Source organism: Falco naumanni, chromosome 7 (genome assembly GCF_017639655.2).
Source record: "Falco naumanni isolate bFalNau1 chromosome 7, bFalNau1.pat, whole genome shotgun sequence".
In the NCBI taxonomy this organism is placed as follows: Eukaryota; Metazoa; Chordata; class Aves; order Falconiformes; family Falconidae; genus Falco; species Falco naumanni.
Window position 1 is genome coordinate 19886230 of NC_054060.1, and position 12695 is coordinate 19898924.

The following is a 12695-nucleotide window of genomic DNA, read 5'->3' on the forward strand; positions in this document are numbered from 1 at the left end:
GATGAAGGTGCTAAATATATCTGTGCTGATAAAGACTCCCTTCCCTGGTCCTTTTATAAATACATTCTTATAACTTTTTTATTTGATTCTGTGTTCATCAAAACTCATAATCCTTACGTTGTAGGGTATTCCCCATTTGTGCTGCAAGAGAGTTTCATTTTGATTTCTGTTTCATAGTCAGTTGTGCTGAAGTGATGAAATGGAAAAATGTTTGAGGAAAGGAGGGCTAAACTTTTAGGCAGGGCTAAACTCCAAGATCGCTCACATCAACACTTGAAAATTTTCATGTTTAACACCAACCAATTAATGCAAATGAAAAATATGACCCAACGCCTGTGAACAGTTGCATTCATGTGTTCTGTCATCCTGCGAGAAAGAACGAGCTTTTACCACAGTTCAGACTCAGCGCTAGTCCCACTAAAGAAATAAGAAGCACTGCCTGCTTGTAAAACCAGGAGACACACAAGTTCCTTACAAGTGAATGCAGGCGTATCAACAGATAGGCTTTAAAACGGTGGTTTAAAGTGCCACTGAGATTTCATGGCTGAAACCAGTGGTCATTCTTTCCAATGACAAGAGCACATCACATGGGAATGCCGTGATCCGAAAGCCACTGAAGTTACTGATAACCTTTTCGTTGACTTTATTGGCCCTTAGATCAGAGCTTTAAAGAAAAGAGATAGTGGCTCTTGCACTTAATGAGAAAAGAATCTACAGAACCAATAGAAAAAAAAAGTCATTTTTTAGAATAAATTTTTCCATATAAGGAGTATGGAATCTTCCTGTGAAGGGAAATTCCAAAACCAGGACCAAAATAAATACTGAAGGGGGATGCCAGGTAGCTGCAGCTATCTGATGTGAAATAGCCAACAAGCAAGTTCTTAAGCTTTGATGTGAAGAAAAACGGTAATAAACCTATGAGGCACATACTACATAATTTGGTTTTGCTCATATACAATAAGTATTTGTATTTGGGTGCATTTTTAATTTTTTTTGAGCGTAAAGCAGTTTGCATGCGAATTGTCTTCAGGAAATTTAAGTTGGCCAATATCCTGTGTTTATCATACCTTGTTCAGAGATACAGGAAATGGAGCAAGATGCCAATAAGACTTGATCAGTAGCACACAGCAGGTCAATGGTAGCGTTGAAAACAGAAGCCCACATTCCAGCAACTCACGCAAGTATCACCTAACAAACAGATAAGACCACTTTCTCTCACAAGGATCATGCTGAGATCATATCAACATCAGAGTATTTCTAGTGCAAGAACAGTTCCTGCCAAGAAGCTCCACATCTAACACTTAGTACTACCATTTAAAAAATATGTAAAGGAAGTCTGCAGATGGTGTTGGCAAGTGCTGATTGTTTAACAGCAACCAAGATTGTGAACACTGACCCATCCCTGGGAATGCCATAACCCTGCAGGGAAAAGCTACACAAATTTGATGTGTGACATGACACTCACAAGTCCCCAAAAGAAAAATGGGTGGTACAGAACATTCCAGGAGATAACCAAGTTCTTTTAAATTACAGAAATTGTATGCTATTGTCACTAACACAAAGAACAAAGCAAAATTAAAAAAATGTACGAGGCAACACTGAAGCACACAGTTCCAGCTATGCTCCCTTTATACAGATTAAGATATGTGGCCAAATTCAATGCCCATCAGATCACTCTGTTAATCCGCCTTCTTCATTTATATCTCCTTAACATCTTCCTAATTAACTTTCTATATGAAGTACTAGACCATGCATTCTCCCTGAAAATATAATATACATAAATAGAATTTTCTAGTGTAACATAGTATCCCAAATGCAAGGGAAGTTACTTAAATGCAAAACATACAATAATCCACTTTTACTTAATCTACTACGCATTAACAATGCAATCATGCCCATGGATCACATATTTAAGCCACACATATCCATAACTGAATTAATTAGCTTTACAATTACCTGATTCATCCTCCAAGCTGCATTTATATCAGGTTAAGCTGCTTTCTGAAAACAAAAGAACTAACAACTGAACTGTATATGTACCTACTTAAGGGAACAAGACTTTTCATGGAACACTCTCCAGGAAGCACTCGGACCATCGGAAGCATTTCACGATTGAAAGCTACAAAATGCTTTGGCTATCTACAGTGGTAGAAGTGCTACTATCAAGGTCCAAGCTATTTAAGAAGCTGGTGCGATACAGTAAGTTTTCCTCTCTTACTTCGCTCCTACTTGCAAAAAAACCACAGCCTTCTAAAACTGAAGCCTGTTATGATCATACAACACTACAGGGGACACAGTACAAATTACTTATGCATGATTGACTTTGGAGTTTCCTGGTTTTTTAAGTGCTTAACCATCAAATCTTAATTTTCTCTAACAGAACAATGCAAAGCCCATAGAAATCTTTACACTGACTGCACTTAACTGTAGATGACAAACCTGAGTTTTAAAGTAAAAAAAAAAAAATAAAAAAATAAAAATCTAAAGTGTCGTTACAAAGTGCCTGACCAGCACTTCTTCGCCTCCGTTTTCAGTACAGCTGCCACTGTGAATGGTCTGAATATCACACATCTGATGTCACATCACAGAGAACTGAGACTACAATGTACAAAACCAGCTTTTCTGCTGCCATTGTCTGCACAGAATCAACCACTCGGGCCAATCCAGTTCATCCAAGATGATTCTGTTCAGTTTTGTTTTGCTTTCAGGCTCCGTTTAATGCATGTTTGCCTGGCACAGTCATCCAGTTTGTTCTACAGCAAAAGCGAAGTTTTTTATACTGCGATCGTACGCATCATCACTGCCTATCAGCTGCCTAATTAATTATCTGCAATAAACCTGTTGTATGAAGCCTGAAAAGATATACAACACCCCCAAGTGCTTCTGAGAGTTAGTTAGGAATCAGAAGTTGCTCCTTCAATTCCAGCTGAGCTGTTTCAGATTAGTGTCATCATCAGCAAGACCTAGGATTGGCCCTGCTCCTAAATAAAACCTTACAAGCTATGTTCAGGGCGCAGTTATGACAAATAATCCATGTTTCCTACCTACGTTCACTTTGAAGGCTTCTCTACGATAACCCAATCCATCTGACCCCTTATTTCTAACTTTGCTAAAAATTCTCATTCTACAGCACTTTTCTCCTTGAAAGACAGTCTTTCCTCCTAGTCTACTTAACTCCATTGTCCCACCAGATTCTCTGGGAGAGAGGTGATGGAAAAGAAAGCATCAAGAATTACAGCTGTCTAATGAATTTCAGAAGTATCAAATTTCATTTTAAACCTCTGATGATACTGAACGGGTGGAAATCACATCAACCAGTAGATCACCACTAATTTTATACCAGGAGCAAGTCCAAGTTGGCAAGCTACAGCTTGATAGATCAAGTTGGTGAGAGTGCATTGGCAGTTCCACAAACAGCCCTAAACTCAGGCAAACGTGGGCTAGTTCCAGTTCCTGCTCTTGCCACAGGAGACAGGAGAAACACATACAGGACACCGACGGAATATCCAGAGCCCATTAGGCAACTATTTAGTCCATGGCATTACACACTTGTATTGAGCTAGTAACAACTAGTTACTTAGTCAGTTTTGATTAAAAAAATAAACCACACCAATTCATCAACAGATGACCACACAGTGAGTTACAAATCCTTGTATTACTTTTGTTAGCTATTTGCATCACCGATGCACTGAGTTACATCTGTCGCCTCTGCCAGCAGACACCACCGTGCTGCTACGCTGCCCACGCTGCGCTGGAATCTCAAATGTAACTCTTAGTTTTGCTGATTCTTTGATCAAAAAAGTATGAAAGAATGAAAAAATATGGAAAGAGATAGAAGAACTCCCACAGGGGAAGCGACTAAAAAGCTAAGAATTCTTTACCTTGAAATAAGGGATAGCAGAGGTAGAGAGTAACAAAACGATACAGTCCTGAAAGAGCACAGAGATAGAGAACAAGCATAATTCCCTTTAGAAGGATTGAAGAGCATCAGACTGAACAGCAGCAGGAGGAATGAGTTTTGCCACACACCACACTGACCCGCGGAACTCACCGCTGCCAGCTTTTCCACACCGTTCGTGCTCCTAGCACAGAAAAACCTCCACGTTTGGACAAACTAACAGGGAACGTGTCAAGGACTATCAAACACAGAAGTGTGGACGCACTGACAGCAGAAAAAAAGGAGAAGCCTGTAGCAGGAGGGGGAAAGCCCGAGCGAGCTGGGCCGAGGCTGCGGCGGTGCCCTGAACAGCTCCCGCGCCGCCGGGCGCCTGAGGGGAGCCCGCCCGGCCCGGCCCGGCCGCTGCCGCACGGTCCTCCGTGAGGGAAAGCCGCTCCTTTCCTTCGCTCTCACGCAGACCGCTGGACCCAGCTCAGCTACGTGCAGTTGCCGCTGCTGGTGGGACGCCGAGGCACACAGCTCCGCGCAGCCCGCCGGGCGCAGCCCCGGGGCAGCCAGCGTGCGAGGGAAGCGGCGCTGAAATGGCCACTGCGGCAGCCAACGCCAGGCGAGGCGCGGCAGAAGCCCCGCGGGGCAGCGCGGGAGGCGCTCTGGGGCCAGGAGGCAGCGAGAGCTCCGCGGGCCGCGGCTTCCAACGCGAACCAGCGCGGAGTCGCCCCCGCCGCGGCCCCGAGCCCCGGGCGCTGCCCGCACACCGCGCCGCCGCCGCCGCCGCCGCCCGGCCGGCCTCTCCCCGCTCCCCCCGCCAGGCGCCCAGCCCGCCCGCCGCCCACCTGGCGCGGGGGTCCCTCCTCAGGGCGCCGCCGCCGCGGGGGCGGCCGGGCCTGGCCTCACCGCTCCGCGCCGCACGTCCCGTCCGGTGGCCCCGCGACGAGGCGGTCTCCGTGCGGCGGGGGGCGAGAGGGCTGGCAGCCGCACGGCCTCCGGCGCATGGGAGGCGGCGGCCCCTCCGCCGGGAATGCCGGAGCGCGGCTGCAGGGCGCCCCGCCGCAGGACCCGAGGCAGGTTCCCGGCGGCTCCGGGGCTGAGGGACAGCCTCTCCCCTCGCTCCCGCCTGCCGCCCGCGCAACGGCCACGGCGGCCCGCGACTGCTGCCACCTGGCGGCGGAGCCCGCCCGGCCCGGCCTCCCCGCCTGCCCAGGGGGGTGCGGGGGCAGGCGCAGCGCAGCCTCCCGCGGGGGTGCAGGGGGGCAAGGCGGCGCCTGCGCCCCCCGCTCACCGCCACCCCCGCCTCGGGGAGCGCAGCCACGGCGGCACCTGCGCCCCGTGCGCCCGCCCGTGTCCGTCCCCACCGCCCTCAGGTGCGCTGAAGGTCCCCCACCACCACCACCACCACCCTTACCCCCCCGTATTTCACTCCATAGCATTTCTGCACCTGGCACAGCCCTACGCCGTTTGTGGGGGCACCAACACCCCACACACACACACACCGCTCCCTCGGACCCAATGGGACAGCAAGAGGAGGATGAGCAGCAGCTGCCTGGCGCTGGCTGGTGAAGGCCACCTGCTCCTACCCAAAACACAACGAGAAGATAATGCACCATTCCTGCCGGTATTTGCCCAAAAGTCTGAGGTCTGAAACCAAGCCCGCAACAGCGATACGCTGGCACTGTCAAAAGCACGCCACAGGCAAGCGTATATGGGAAGGATCTCTCCTCGATAGCTTTTGAGGCAGCATCTGAGGAAAAAATTGGATTTGCCTCTCTGTTCCTGCTTTATATTAAGTGTACTGGACCAAAGATCCCTAAGGGCACATTTATTGAACAGCGCAATAAAATGTCCAGCATGAGCTCCCAACCTTAGAATGAGATAGCAACTAGCAACAGTTCATTGCAACATTTAGTTTTATGGTGGGTTTTTTTTAAAAAAAAAAAAAACCAAACAAACAACTAAAACTATTATTCTCCTGCTGGAACTGACCCAAGCAGGTGAACCCATTTGCTTTAAAGCACAGCAAAATTCATTGCTTTTTCTTGGCAACATTTTGGCCTCGATTACACTTGAACCCAGCCAAACCAGTAAAAGACGATGTGTTGCTTGTGCTGTGCGTTGCACCAAAGTTACCACTCCCTTCCCAAGCCCACGTGTAGCAACAGGCTCTAAGCAAAAGATCTGCTGCAGAAAACTTACTTTTCCCTGCACGTTGAGGAGGCAGCTGCCACAGCGCAGCACTCACAAGCAGCTTCAGATGCTTTGTGGGCACCGCGGTAGCTCTTGGTTGTAAAAAGACAGCTGTATGCAGCTGGATGTTAAGAGATTTCTCACAGGCAAAGAAAGGCTCCATTATAACACCACAGAGGAGAGTAGCTATGCTACCTCAGAGATCGAGGTCTCACTTGTAGTAAGTAAAGTGGTTTGGAAACCACAGATTTAATCTAGAAAGAATTCCCCCAGTCCCTCCTGAGTTATGCTGTGGTTTGGTATCAGGTAAACCTGTATCTGCGCTTCACAAGCTGGACTGAAGCTTGTTTGGCAGCGGTAGACAATCTAGCAGGAAGAAAATGCTGCGCTATTCTGGCCACGCTCTAATGAAGTACATAAATAAGTGACTAATTGCTAAGCCAGGTAGCACGTGGGCAAGAACAGCTCTGGCAAATTACAGTGTTTTAGTTCTAATCTCTGCTACAGAGTAGATGTTCTACTTCATCTACTCTGCCAATTATACAGCTACTGTTTGCTGCTGGGAGAGCTGCGACTGTGGCCAGATGGACTAGAGACGAGTTCCTTTTCAAGAGCAAAGACCTAAGTACTTTGGTATTAATAAATCAATTAATGCACTTAGCCAATATGGTGGGATTGCTCTGCTTGAGACAGTTCCTAACTCCTGATAACAGGGAAAGGTTATTTAGCCTGTACCAGTCTGAACACTAGCTACTAAACTCCACCAGCCCACAGGGGGAGGAGGACTCCCTTCTACAGTAGGGGAAGCTGAGCAGCATTAGCCTCTACCCTGGAGGTCCCAGAGGATGGAGCAGCCGGGTGCTAATAGCATCAGAAGAGCTGAAGCCTCGGTACATTAAAGCAGAGACAAGAGGCCTTCTGAAAAGCCGAGGAACATACACTTGTCACTGTTTACCATTCCTGTCTCTTTGGCTGCCTTTACTCTAATTTCCCTAATCTCTCTCTTCTATTTGACTTTCAGAATGATTGCTCCTTCCCAAGGGCTAACACACAGTCCTACCTACCATCCCTCCACCTCCTCCTCTCCTTGCTGATGAACTGTCCGGAACAGCACACCCACTTTTTCCCAGCAGTGCAAGAGGAAGTTGTCATGCTGCTGAGAGGAGCCATCCTTCCCACACCTTATCCATGCATCAGAGCAGCTGACACTCCATTTGTTCTGAACAATTGCAGAGCTAGGAGTCTCCCCTTCTCATTATGTTGCCACGTTATCTGAAGTCTTTCACAGTCTCACGTAACAAATGCGGCTATTTAAGAAAAAAAACCCCACAATATACTCAGGCTATTGGCTGCTTTTTTCCAAGAGATAGTTGTTAAAGGGATTGTGAACTGGCACCATCCTTTCAAATAGAGAGCAAATCATAAACGCTTTAAAGAAAACAGCGTTCAGTAGGACTCTAAATGTGATTTTAGTAATCCACAAAGGAGATGCTTGTTTAAAGTTTTAATTTGCTAGCAGAAGATGCACTCGAAAATAATGCATTTGAGGGAGGTATCAACTCACCAAGCAAAGAAAGATCTGGTGAGGTCAGGAATCAATCTACTTGATCATTTGTTCAGCACGTGGTGATTGAGCCACATCTTGTCTCCTTATGTGAGGGCCAGGATAGCCACCAGTGTCACATACCCAGCAAAAGCTACAAAGATTCAGGTTTGAGGTGCAAGGGGTATTGGGGTATTTTTACTTCCAAAGCTTAAAGACTTCCCTGCCCACGAGCTGCTTCTTTGGCCAGCTGCCTCAATGAAAGAATAGGAATCTATTTCAGGTAGTTTCATTAAAATTCTTTGGGTTACAGCAGCCTGGAAACAAGACATTAGTGCAGCTTTGACAATTCAGACTAGATTACAGCATAAAATGATAAGACTGGCAAACAGGTAACAGGGTAGGACATGGGTCTGCCCTGCAGTACTGAACCACTGCTCCCTAGTCATGAAGAGTCATCTTGCACTAACAGTGGGAATGAAAGTGTGTGAAAATCCCCATTGGGATAAGGAGGGAGAGAACCTGAGAAAGAAGATCAGATTGTGGTAGAGTAGGAAGGTAGAGTTTCCCTGCCTTGAATTGTTCCAGCCACTTATTATTTGTTTCAATACTTCTCTGTGAGCCACTAATTGTCGCAGTGGGATCTTTCTGCTTCATTTCCTTCTCTTTGTGAGAGCAGGCGTCAACATTGCAAAGAGTTAGAAATCTGCTGCCTAGTATACAGAAGACAATGTCAGATTTGCAACATGTCCAGCACAGGTCAGTGGCACAGTTAAGCCTTGGAAAGTGCCTTTTATACAAGCATTAGATTTTGAGATTGGGGCGGGGGAGGGGGGGAGTGGCGACAGACACACTATCGCAAAAAGCAAAAGCAAACAGAGAAAAAGATTTTAAAACAGAGACATGAGTTGCTGGCCTGAAGACAGTCAGCGTGGTTTTACAAGTTTTCGCTTCACCCCTAGATCTGTTACTCTTTAGGCACAAGTACTTAGCAAAAAGAGTATGTGACACCAAAGGAAAAGAAAAATAGCCAGCTCAGTTGCAGCTTAGCTATCCTAACAGTAATTTTGTAGTTTGCACCCAAAAACTGTGCTCAGGAAAGCCTCCATTTTATGTCCCCTGTCTATGCCTTTCCCCACTTCTAGGGTCAATCACCCCTATCAGATCCTTGCCTGAGAACAGTAGAGATGCATAGAAGATGGAAAGTTTTTCAATTAATATGTCACATTACAGAAATGGGAGAACATGCCTGTTTTATGCTTATCCTGCTTTGCACGTGAGGGCGAGTTCCAGGGGTGGCCCTTCCCTGGGACCTGCAGCAGCTCTGGGCTGCGGTACCACTACTTCACTCCTAAGGAAAACTCCGTAACAGCACAGCAGGGCAAGCTCACTTTCTAGCCAAACAAAAAAAGACTTCCCCCTTCCTCCTCCATACCAACTGTTTCTCTTTGGACACACTGGAGAACTTCTCCACGTTCTGGGTAAAGCGCCAGCCAGATCATATGCAACTACACAGGCTGTGTCCCTTGTCCTTACTACCATGCCACATATAAATCCCTCAGTAGTTCTTTTTTTTTTTTCTACTTTTTCTTTTCTACTGCCTTTTGCTAATCACCTTTAGTCCCTTAGAGCTAGTATTATAAAGTTTGTGTCAAATAACCTGTCTACATGTTTCCTGCTTAAGTTTTCCTTTTCAAACACCCTCTTCACAGCAGAAAATATGAAAGACAAGCAGAATGTTACATAGATTTAGGTGAGGCAAAAACATGCGTTTAGGAAAACATCAGAATCATTCAACCGAGTGGCCTTTTTAGCTTGTGTTTCTTATCTTTACTATCTAATAACAAGACTGCAGACCTACAGCACACACAGTGCATGCTGGTTTACATTTATTTTCCTTTGTTGTTTCTCAGCTGTATAATTTAAACCTTCTTTCTTTTACTACATCTGTAACTACAACACATTCTAATATTTACAAATGGAGAGTGACTTGGCACAACGTTGGGGGCAGCCTGTCTGCCATCGGAGAGGCATTCTCCAAATGGGCCCGCCTGCCTCCAGAGCTGGGACATCTGAACTGTTTGTTTAAAGCCTAACTTCCTCTACAGAGAGTCATGCACAGCTGTAGCTCTATTGACAACTGTTAAATAACTGGAGATTTAGACCAAAATACTGGTTAGAAACTTCTTAGTGACCAGCTAGACATCCCGTGACAAGCGGGAGCAAAGGGTGCCCCAGCCATTCAGAACCAAGCTGCCGGGAAGCAAGCCACTGTGCTCAGCAGCAAGGCTATTAATGCTTAATACTGCCATGGAAAAGAGGTAAGAACTCAACTCTTGGACTTTGGAAAAAACCATGGACTTCAGCATCTTTCACAGGTTAGAAACTGCAGATGCCCAATCACCGATCGTCTTTGCCCAAGACATCTTTATTTCCTCTGGCTGCAAAGGGATGGTTGCAAAGACCTATGAATAAGACTCAAAACGTCCTGAATTCTAGCTGAAAAGCAGCTCTGAGACACAGGTTATAGGAAATACTGGGCGGAAGAGTAGTTATAAACATCCAGCTCCCTCAAGATGCTCCTAAATCAGGGATTTATTGGTGGGAAGGCATAAATAGCAGTGCGTGTAGTGCAGACATGCAGCACAGCTTGCCACAATGGGCAGCACAGGGCTAGAAGCTTCCAGCAGAGGAGCTCTGCAGCCAAGATAACCACAGAGATGGAGAGGGGGAATCCACACACCAGTTCTTCTTGCTCTGCACCTCCTCGCTCGTCACAAATTTCTGCTTTTCTCCCCGTGCTGGAGCTCTACAGTTGAGCCTTCTAAGCAGTGTGAGAATAACAGGATGATACTGAGGGAATTGTTCTTGAGCATGAGCTTTGACCCTTCTGGGCAGCGAATATGAGACACATGGTCTGGACAAGTCCCTGGCACATTAGCTGCCTTTGTGAAGTTATTTGCCGATTCAGAGGCGTGAAACTCTGAAAAACACTGTGGAAGCAATGGCACTGCTTGTGGTACCAAAACAGCATGGATTCCTCCTGGGCTGTTACGACTTCATAAATATTGACTTTGGATAAATCTTCTAACAAAATCCAGGGTGGGTTTTTTTTCTTTTTCCTCCCAAGTGGGTTCCCAGAGCTGATTTGCTTAAGGCAACATACATGACAGAAGAATAAGCACTTGGAATAGCGATGCAATTGCTTGGTCATGAAATGAAAAAAGGCTGGATTTTGATTGAAAGTGGGAGTTCATGCTGTTTGATTGATTTACTCTGGATTCTTTGTCACCTCAATGCTATTCCTGCCAACACATGTCAGAGCACTATTGATTATGCGCTGAAATACTGTTTTAGTCCTTTTTTTAATTTTACATTTATCAGTTTTTCCTCCCCTGCACACACACACACCCCTCCAGCAATGCCATTGTACCCATTAATCTTTTTTCTTCGAGAAATCTTCTAAGCTACAGCTAGCCACATGCTGGGCCTCATTCTTTCCTCATTTGCAGCAGTATGACAATTAAAGCAACATAATTGACTTCAGTGAAATTTTTCCTATGCAGTACATTAGAATTAGGTCTAATGTACTTTAGAAAAGTATTGTTTTTCACTCTGTGACATGATGGTAGTTGCCTTCATGCACCTACTATACCAGCTGGCAGTCACAACTGTCACCCAGTCAACACCAGCACTGGATTCTCCCAGTGTTATGCACAGGAAAGCCCTGACCCTGTGCAAAAGTGTCAGGAGGTTACAGTGAAGACAAGAACACCAAGGAACTGACCGTGTCCCTGCTTTGGAGGGAAAATCAGACACTTCTTCCTCTAGAAAAGCACTTCAGCATTAAACGTACTTACGTGTTTTGCTGAATTGGGCCCAAATGTCTAGTCTTTTATTCTCAATAGAACAGGTTGAGAGAAGAACCCAGAGAAGAACGAGGGCAGACAATAACTACATCTGAGAAGGCAGGAGATTACATATGACATAAGGCACTTGGCTATGCTCTCCCTTGGCAATGGCAGCTTGGTAGACTCCAGCAATATTTCCAGGAATGCAAAAGTATTAATATTTAATTTGCATTTATTATTTCTTGCCCCTGCACTTCAGCACACATCACAGCACCCATATCAGAGACACACAACCCCCAGACCAAACTCACATACCTAGCTTGGAACAGAGACTGGTTTTAGGCAGTTTTTCTCTTCCACGTTAGCCACTTCCCTGATTTACCGATTGCTGGCTGGACTTGAAATTATCTGAAAAACCATTGCCACTGAGAAAACCTTTAGTATCCATACTCAAGCACTCACTGAATGTTCAACCTGGAGAACAATATCCAAAGACCCAGCCTCTGTGATAGGGCTCTGATCAGATACTTGAATGCGAGTGGTTGGCAGAAACACTCCTATCATCGTTTCTTGTCGTGCTGTCTGCTGGCAACCTGATGCTAAATAGTTTAACATTTGTATCAGTGACTCAGTCAGGACATTAATTTGAAACAGAAGACAGCTGTTTACCAAAAATAAATAAAATGCTTATGGATAATATAAGTACTAAGCTATGGGGCTTGCCTCCCCATACAGTGGACATGCCTAGATGTTTTTCTCCTGATTCATGAAAACAGTTGGACCACAGGCAACCTGCATACTGATCTGCAGGCAAATCTCATGTCAAAACATCGGTTTATCCTCAAAACATTTCCAGTGCATGAGGAACAGCATGAAAGGAAACACTGTGGCTGCCCCCTCCCCTGTACCTCCTGGACATTAATCGGTCGGCATCGTCCTTAACTCTCTCTGGAGGGTGTTAGCCCTCATACAGTCAAGCTTTCCATTCTACGCAGAGAAGAAAAGTGCAATTGAACGCTGTGTCCTGGCTGAATTATTAGGTTATTACAGAGGGAAAAAGACAGGACAGTGGAAAATGGACACGTGCTCAATTCCCTTTTTGAAAAGAAGGGTTTTTTTAGGATGAGGCATATGCATGCAGCAGTTTAGGGAGGGTATGTACAAATTATCCTTTTACATAAATGGTCATGGCCAAGAATATCCAGCTGCTTAGTAACACACT

At 45.9% G+C, this 12695-nt stretch overlaps 1 protein-coding gene across 1 annotated transcript in view; it reads right to left on the reverse strand.

The window, feature by feature from the left end:
• The window catches only part of THSD4 (thrombospondin type 1 domain containing 4), a 319595-nt gene extending 314676 nt beyond the window's left edge, over positions 1-4919 (reverse strand). The window contains exon 1 of the mRNA XM_040601898.1: positions 4732-4919. The gene's annotated coding sequence lies outside the window, so the exon portion shown is untranslated. The remainder of the gene's footprint in view (positions 1-4731) is intronic.
• Positions 4920-12695: the final 7776 nt, after the last annotated feature.